Source organism: Bubalus bubalis, chromosome 14 (assembly GCF_019923935.1).
Source record: "Bubalus bubalis isolate 160015118507 breed Murrah chromosome 14, NDDB_SH_1, whole genome shotgun sequence".
In the NCBI taxonomy this organism is placed as follows: Eukaryota; Metazoa; Chordata; class Mammalia; order Artiodactyla; family Bovidae; genus Bubalus; species Bubalus bubalis.
The window spans coordinates 27271433-27277788 of record NC_059170.1 but is presented as its reverse complement, the minus strand read 5'-3'; the positions used below and the strand labels follow the sequence as shown (position 1 = coordinate 27277788).

The 6356-nt window shown below is 44.1% G+C and overlaps 1 pseudogene; it reads right to left on the bottom strand.

Annotated features, from left to right (window-relative positions):
- Positions 1-5140: 5140 nt before the first annotated feature.
- On the bottom strand, positions 5141-5949 carry LOC112578915 (annotated as a pseudogene).
- Between the last annotated feature and the right edge of the window lie 407 nt (positions 5950-6356).

Sequence of the window (6356 nt, the reverse complement as noted above, 5' to 3'; positions counted from 1 at the left end):
GGCCCTCACTATAAGAATGTGCCTAGTTTTAGGCAGGCAAGTGAAGAACTGACTCTTCTGATGTCCTAGAGGGCAGTGATGGAGTGGTGAATCAGAGATTTGAACCCAGGGGACCTAACCTCATACAACAATGTCTTTATGGCCATCCAATTGCGATGCGATAAAGGAACTGGCTTTTGCACCTCAAAAGCCCTCCTGAGAGTCTCCTGGAGTGCTGTTCACATAGATTCTGGGGCCCCAACTCTCAGGTCCAGGCCTGGGCTGAGGGTCAGAAACTCTACCATTTCTCACAAGCTGCCAGGTGCCAGCCTCAGCACTGCTGGTCCACAGCCTGCCTCTGAACAGCCCTGCGCTCTGGTGTCAGCGGTGACACTGCCCCACTGCCCATGCTGCGCTACCGTAAAAAATCAAGTAAGAGAACCAAGAGCAAAAAGCGTAATTCTTTTTTCTCTGAATGTGGCAGGAAATCATTGCACAAAGAATGAATGCAAAAAAAATGTGAACTTCTGCTAGAACATATAAATATGTATGTTTATGTATCATATGTTTTAAATGTCTTTTTTATTTTACAAAGAAAATCAGTTTCAATTTAATAAAATCGAATGCAATTTTTAATTAAATAAAAAAAGGAAACAGAGCTCTGTAAGAGGAAAAGGCAGGTTATTATTGTTATTAATATTGATATTATCTTACTGGTCTGGTTCACCTAAGTCACTGTCACCCATCCCCTCCAGGAAGTGGTCCAGAATACCTGCCTGATGAGCTGGAGGTGGAATTAGGAAATTTGGAAATTCCAGGCCATGTCTTTGGGAGCCCTGTTCTCACATTATTATTCTAATAAGAAATGCTAAGTGGCATCAATAGGAAGCCATGTGAACTGTCTGTAAAAAGAACTGCAGAACTTTTTTTTTTTTTACTATTATTGTTGCTTCAGTGTCTAGATATTTCATTGTAATGAGAGAAGTCACAGGCCTGGCTGAGACTTAATCTGGTATTTTGTGGTGTCGTGAGGAATATTTTTCCCTCCTAATCTCTGTTTAAAGTGTAAGTAAGAGTGCCTCTATCCAGCGCCGTGAACAAAACGCACAAAAGGATTCGGAAAGTAATAACAAAGATAAATAACTTGGCAATAAAATTTCAGCTCCAGTAATTTTCCATTTATATTTTCTCACTGAATCATGTAGTCCTGAGCATTGCGCTTTTAGCATCGGAGCTGCATCATGCAAAGTCATTTCACATCTAGAGCTTCCCAGAGAGCCCGGCATCAAACCCCCTGCTCCGTGGACGCAATGCAGTCAGTGAGTTACAGAGTTACACACTTTGCCCCAATAATGGGGCTTCCTGTGCGATTTCCTTGTCTTTCTTAGGTAATCAATCTCAATGTCTCAGGGAGAATGAACTGTCAGTCAGCCCTTTTCTGCAAATGGGACTTTAGATGCAATTACTTAGGCCACTTACGTTGGAAGCCAGTGCTGAGTGTGGTTTTTCTGGGTGTAACCGCTACTGTGGTTTGCAGCCAGCAAGTGTGGGCCCTGCTAGCAAAGCCACTGTGTGCTTAGTCCCTCAGTCATGTCTGAGTCTTTGCGACCTCATGGACTGTAAGCCTGCCAGGCTCCTCTGTTCATGGGATTTCCCAGGCAAGAACACAGGAGTATGTAGCCATTTACTTCTCCAGGTGATCTTCCCCACCCACAGATCGAACCCACATCTCCTGCATTGGCAAGGGGATTCTTCACCACTCAGCCACCAGGGAAGCCCTGGAAAGTCTTCACCTTTGTTGTTATTCACTGATGAGTGTGTTTGTTCAGTTAAAATCTCCCCACCCCCACAAGGCCCACGCATGTGACAGCATCTTGAGGCAGGTCTCATCTGCTTTCTCTCTGCATCCTGCCTGGGGTTGGGTGGAGTCCCTCAAAGATCCATGTTCTCGCAGAATCAGAGGATGTGACCTTATTTGGATATACACTGGGGTAAGGTGGCCCTTAGTGCAACGTGATTGGAGTATGAGACAAGGAGAAGAAAGCAGAGATGCGCAGAACTAACACCATGTGAGACAGAGTCAGGGGTGAGAGTGATGCAGAGCGAGCCGAGGAGAGGCACGGCTGGCCAGCCACAGTGGGAAGCTAGACAAGGCCAGGGCTGATGCTCCCCAAGCCTTCAGAGGGAGCAGGGCCCTTCCAATGCCTCAGTTTCAGACTTTGAGTCTGCAGAAACGTGAGACTTAGATCTCTGCTACACATGTCACTCAACTGTTGGGACATTTTCGTGGCAGCTTCAGGAATCTACCGTAGGTCCATCACTGAGCATGGCTGTTGCTAACAGCCATCCTGAGGGCCATATACATTAGTCCATGTCTCTGCCTAACTTGTAGTCTGTGGTCCCCAGGACTTAGAATTCACAAGCCTCAAGTGACTTAATTTGGCTACCCCCAGAGAAGACCAAGGCTCTGAGAGCAGGAAATTCAAGTGATCCCAGCAAACACCATTGGAAGTGGGGAGGTGAGGCAGGGAAGGAAGGAGCCAATATGATGGATGCATGTCAAAGGGCAGGGTGCCTGTGTGGACCAAGGGGGCTCAGTCTCACTGGGGCCTTAGGGGCCAGTGTGGACAGCGTGTCTTGGAGACTCCCAGCCATGCAGGCAAGACTGAAGGCTGACAATGGGGACAGGACCCTAACAGCATCTGTTACAACCCTAGAGAACTCACCTAGAATTGTCATTTTTTATGTACTCAAGTGGGAAACAAATACAATTTCCATCTAATGCCACTTCATAAAAGGACACTTTAACAGCAAAAGGTTGAAAGAGTATAATTTTAGAATAAAGGACAGTCTTCCAATCTTGAGTGTGTACTAAAGTCATTACCATCATCCTTATTTTGTTGTTTGTTGTTGCTTGGAGGGAGGGGTTATTTAAGTAAACTTCCATTCTGGAGAATTTTTATATTTACAGAAAAGTTGCAAAAATAGGGCAGAGTTCCTATATACTCTTCATGCAGCTTTTTGCAATGATGACATCTTATAAACATAACACATTTGTCAAAACTAAAATATTAACCTTAGTTGTTGTGGTTCAGTTGCTCGGTCATGTCCAGCTCTTTGCGACCCCATGGACTGCAGCACGCCAGGCTTCCCTGTCCTTCATTATCTCCCGAAGTTTGCTCAAACTCATGTCCAATGAGTCAATGATGCCATCCGACCATCTCATCCTCTGTTGCCCCCTTCTCCTCATGCCCTCAATCTTTCATAGCATCAGGGTCTTTTCCAATGAGTTGACTCTTTGCATCAGGTGGCCAAAGAATTGATAAAGTACTATTACCTACTTTGTCTTATTTTTTTTTAATATTTCATAAGTAAATAACACTAATCCATGAATCAGTGTTTGAGAACCTTTGCACTAATCTAACTTGATTAAGTACAACATAGTATAAGTTTCTCTCTGATAATTTTCTGTCTTACACATAAACATATGCATTGTGTACAAGGGATATAAATGCATACATTGTATACAAAAGTATGTGTGGTATACCATGCAGACAAAACAGACACTGAAGGACAGTAATTCATTTTCTGTTAAATTAACAGCTTTAAGATTTAATTTATACAACTCACTGCTTTACCTATTTAAAATATACAATTCAATTATTTTTATATTTACAGGCGTTTCTTGGAGATATTTTAGATTCAGTTACAGAACTAATGATCACAATAAAGCAAGTCACAGGAATTTTTTGGTTTTCCAGTGCTTATAAAAGTAATGTTTACACTATAGTGCAGTCTATTAAATATGTGATAACACTGTATCTTACCCACTCCAGTGCTCTCGCCTGGAGAATCCCAGGGATGGGGGAGCCTGGTGGGCTGCTGTCTATGGGGTCGCAGGGAGTCAGACACTACTGAAGCGACTTAGCAGCAGCAGCAGCAACACTGTATCTTAAAAAAACAATATACAGACCTTAATTTTAAAATAACACTTGGAAAATGACACTAATAGACTTGTTTGAAGCAAAGTTGCCACAAAATTTCTATTAATTTATGTTTCAGCACTTAGAGAATACCTCGCTAGTTATTTTAAATAGATAAATCAAAATTTTGTTAATAAAATATTAGAAATGTAAAAAAATAAAAATAAATGCAGTATCAGTGAAGCTTACTAAAGTAAAGCACAATAAAATGAGGCACGCCCATAGACAACTGTGAAACCACCATCATCATCTGATTTTAGGTCACTGTTATCACCCCCAAAAGAAATCACACACTCATCAGCAGTCACTCCCCAGCCCTCCCTCCCCCAGCCCATCATATAAATGGAATCAAACACAATGCAACCTTTTGTGATTGGCTTCTTTCCCTTTGCACCATATTTGGGGACTCATCCATGAGGTAGTGTCTATCAGAGCTCCTTAATACCCTCAAAGTATGGATAGACCATATTTTGTCAATTTACTCTCCAGCTGGTGGACATTTGCTGTTTCCACTTTGGATTTTTCTAAGTGATGTTCCTATGAAAAGTCTATGGGTTAAGTTTTATCAAACATGGAGAGAAAGTCAGCCAGCCGGGAAACTTCATTCCAGGATAAAAGGGCCGCGTGCACAGCCTCCGGGGAAGACTAAAGATTCATAGAGCTGAGAGGAACCTGCCTAAGGCCCATTTGACCAGGCAGAACGGGGTGTGCTGAGCCTGCCCTGCACTGCTGGCCAGCTCTGTCTAGGATGTTCCCATTGAATCCCCTCCACAATCCTGCAACAAGGCCCTCACGCTACAGATGGGAGACAGAGGTTGCCCAAGGTCACAGGCGAGGAGAGGCTCCACCAGAAACCCCCTAAACTCAAGCCTTCTTAGCTGCAGAGACTGCATTCTCAGGACTTCCCTAGTGGTCCAGTGGCTAAGGCTCCACAGTCCAATGCAGGGGGCCTGGGGTTGATCCCTGGACCAGGGAACTAGATCCCACATGCCACAATTAAGAGTTTGAATGCTAGAACGGAAGACCCTGTGTGCCACAACTAAAACCCAGTGCAGCCAAATAGTTTTTTAGTAAAAAGAAGACTACATTCTCACTGGGAACATCTGTGGAGAATCGGGGGGAATCACAGGGCAGGGAAAGGCAGACCCCAGTGGGCCCAGTGACGTGTGCAATGTTTGTTTCTTGCTGACCACCCTTTGCAGGACCGTCCGCCCAGCTGCTCCCTCCCCCAACAACCAGCCTTCTTGTAGCCAGAAGACCCTGGTACCAGCTGTTGAATCACTTGTCACCAAATCCCCACCAACTCTTTTTTGTGTGTGTGCTAACACTTGAAATACATTTACTAATTAAGACAACCAACACTTATATTTGCATTTATTTTTTGCTGCATTTATTCCTGGGCCATAAGTTTTTGTTTCTTCAGTTTCTTCTGGGATATCTTTTTCTTCTGTGCAACCTCCTCTTCTGGTTTAGGAACAATCTGTTCTTTTTCAGTAAGGATCATCTCAATGTGGAAGGGGGAGCTCATGTAGGGGCTGATCCGACCAGGAGCTCTGTAAGTCCTGTGCCGCGTCTTGGGGGCTTTGTTCACTTGGATGTGCTCAATGACCAGAGAATCTACATCTGAGCCCTTAAGTTCAGCACTACCCTCTGCATTTTTGAGCATGTGTAGTAAAAATTCAGCACTCATTTTGGGCCACCGACCCTGAGTCCAGCCCCACTGTTTGGCCTGTGCACACCTACCAGCCCCAGCGTTTTAGCCACTGCATGGCACACACTGCTTCTTTAAAGTGACATCCTTCAGATACTTGGTGGCTTTTTGGATATGCATACCCTTTATGGCCTGGGCAGTTTCATGAGTGTTCTTAAAGTGAACACGAAGATTTGAACCTCTTGATTTGCATGATTTTGTGGGGTTTTCTGGGTCAAGTGAATAGCACACCATTTTTAGGGGTCACCTCAGGCCGCTTACCGGAAAAGCCCCACCAACTCTTAAACACAGCCTTCCTAGCTAAGGTTTTACTTCTCCAGAAGACAGTCTCCCTTAACCAAATCTCACTAATAAACGCTGAGAAGTACATCTTAACAAAGGCCTTGCCAAGAGATGCCTCTGCAGGAGCACATATGTTAAAAAGTCCCACCCACCCCAAACAAAAAGGGTTTTTCTCAGCAGGGCAAAATACCCTGCTGTCTGCACAGCAGGTCCACTGATTACCACCCGGAAGGAGGCTGCATTTAAGCAGGTGCTGTCACTTGGTTCTTCCTTGGAGAAACATGCAGATCTTCCTGGCATATTTAAAATATGCCATTAATTGCTGAACATTGTCTTGATTTGGAAAGAAAAAAAAAAATAGGAGCACATAATTGGAGACTCCCTTTTACCCTGAAGATGTC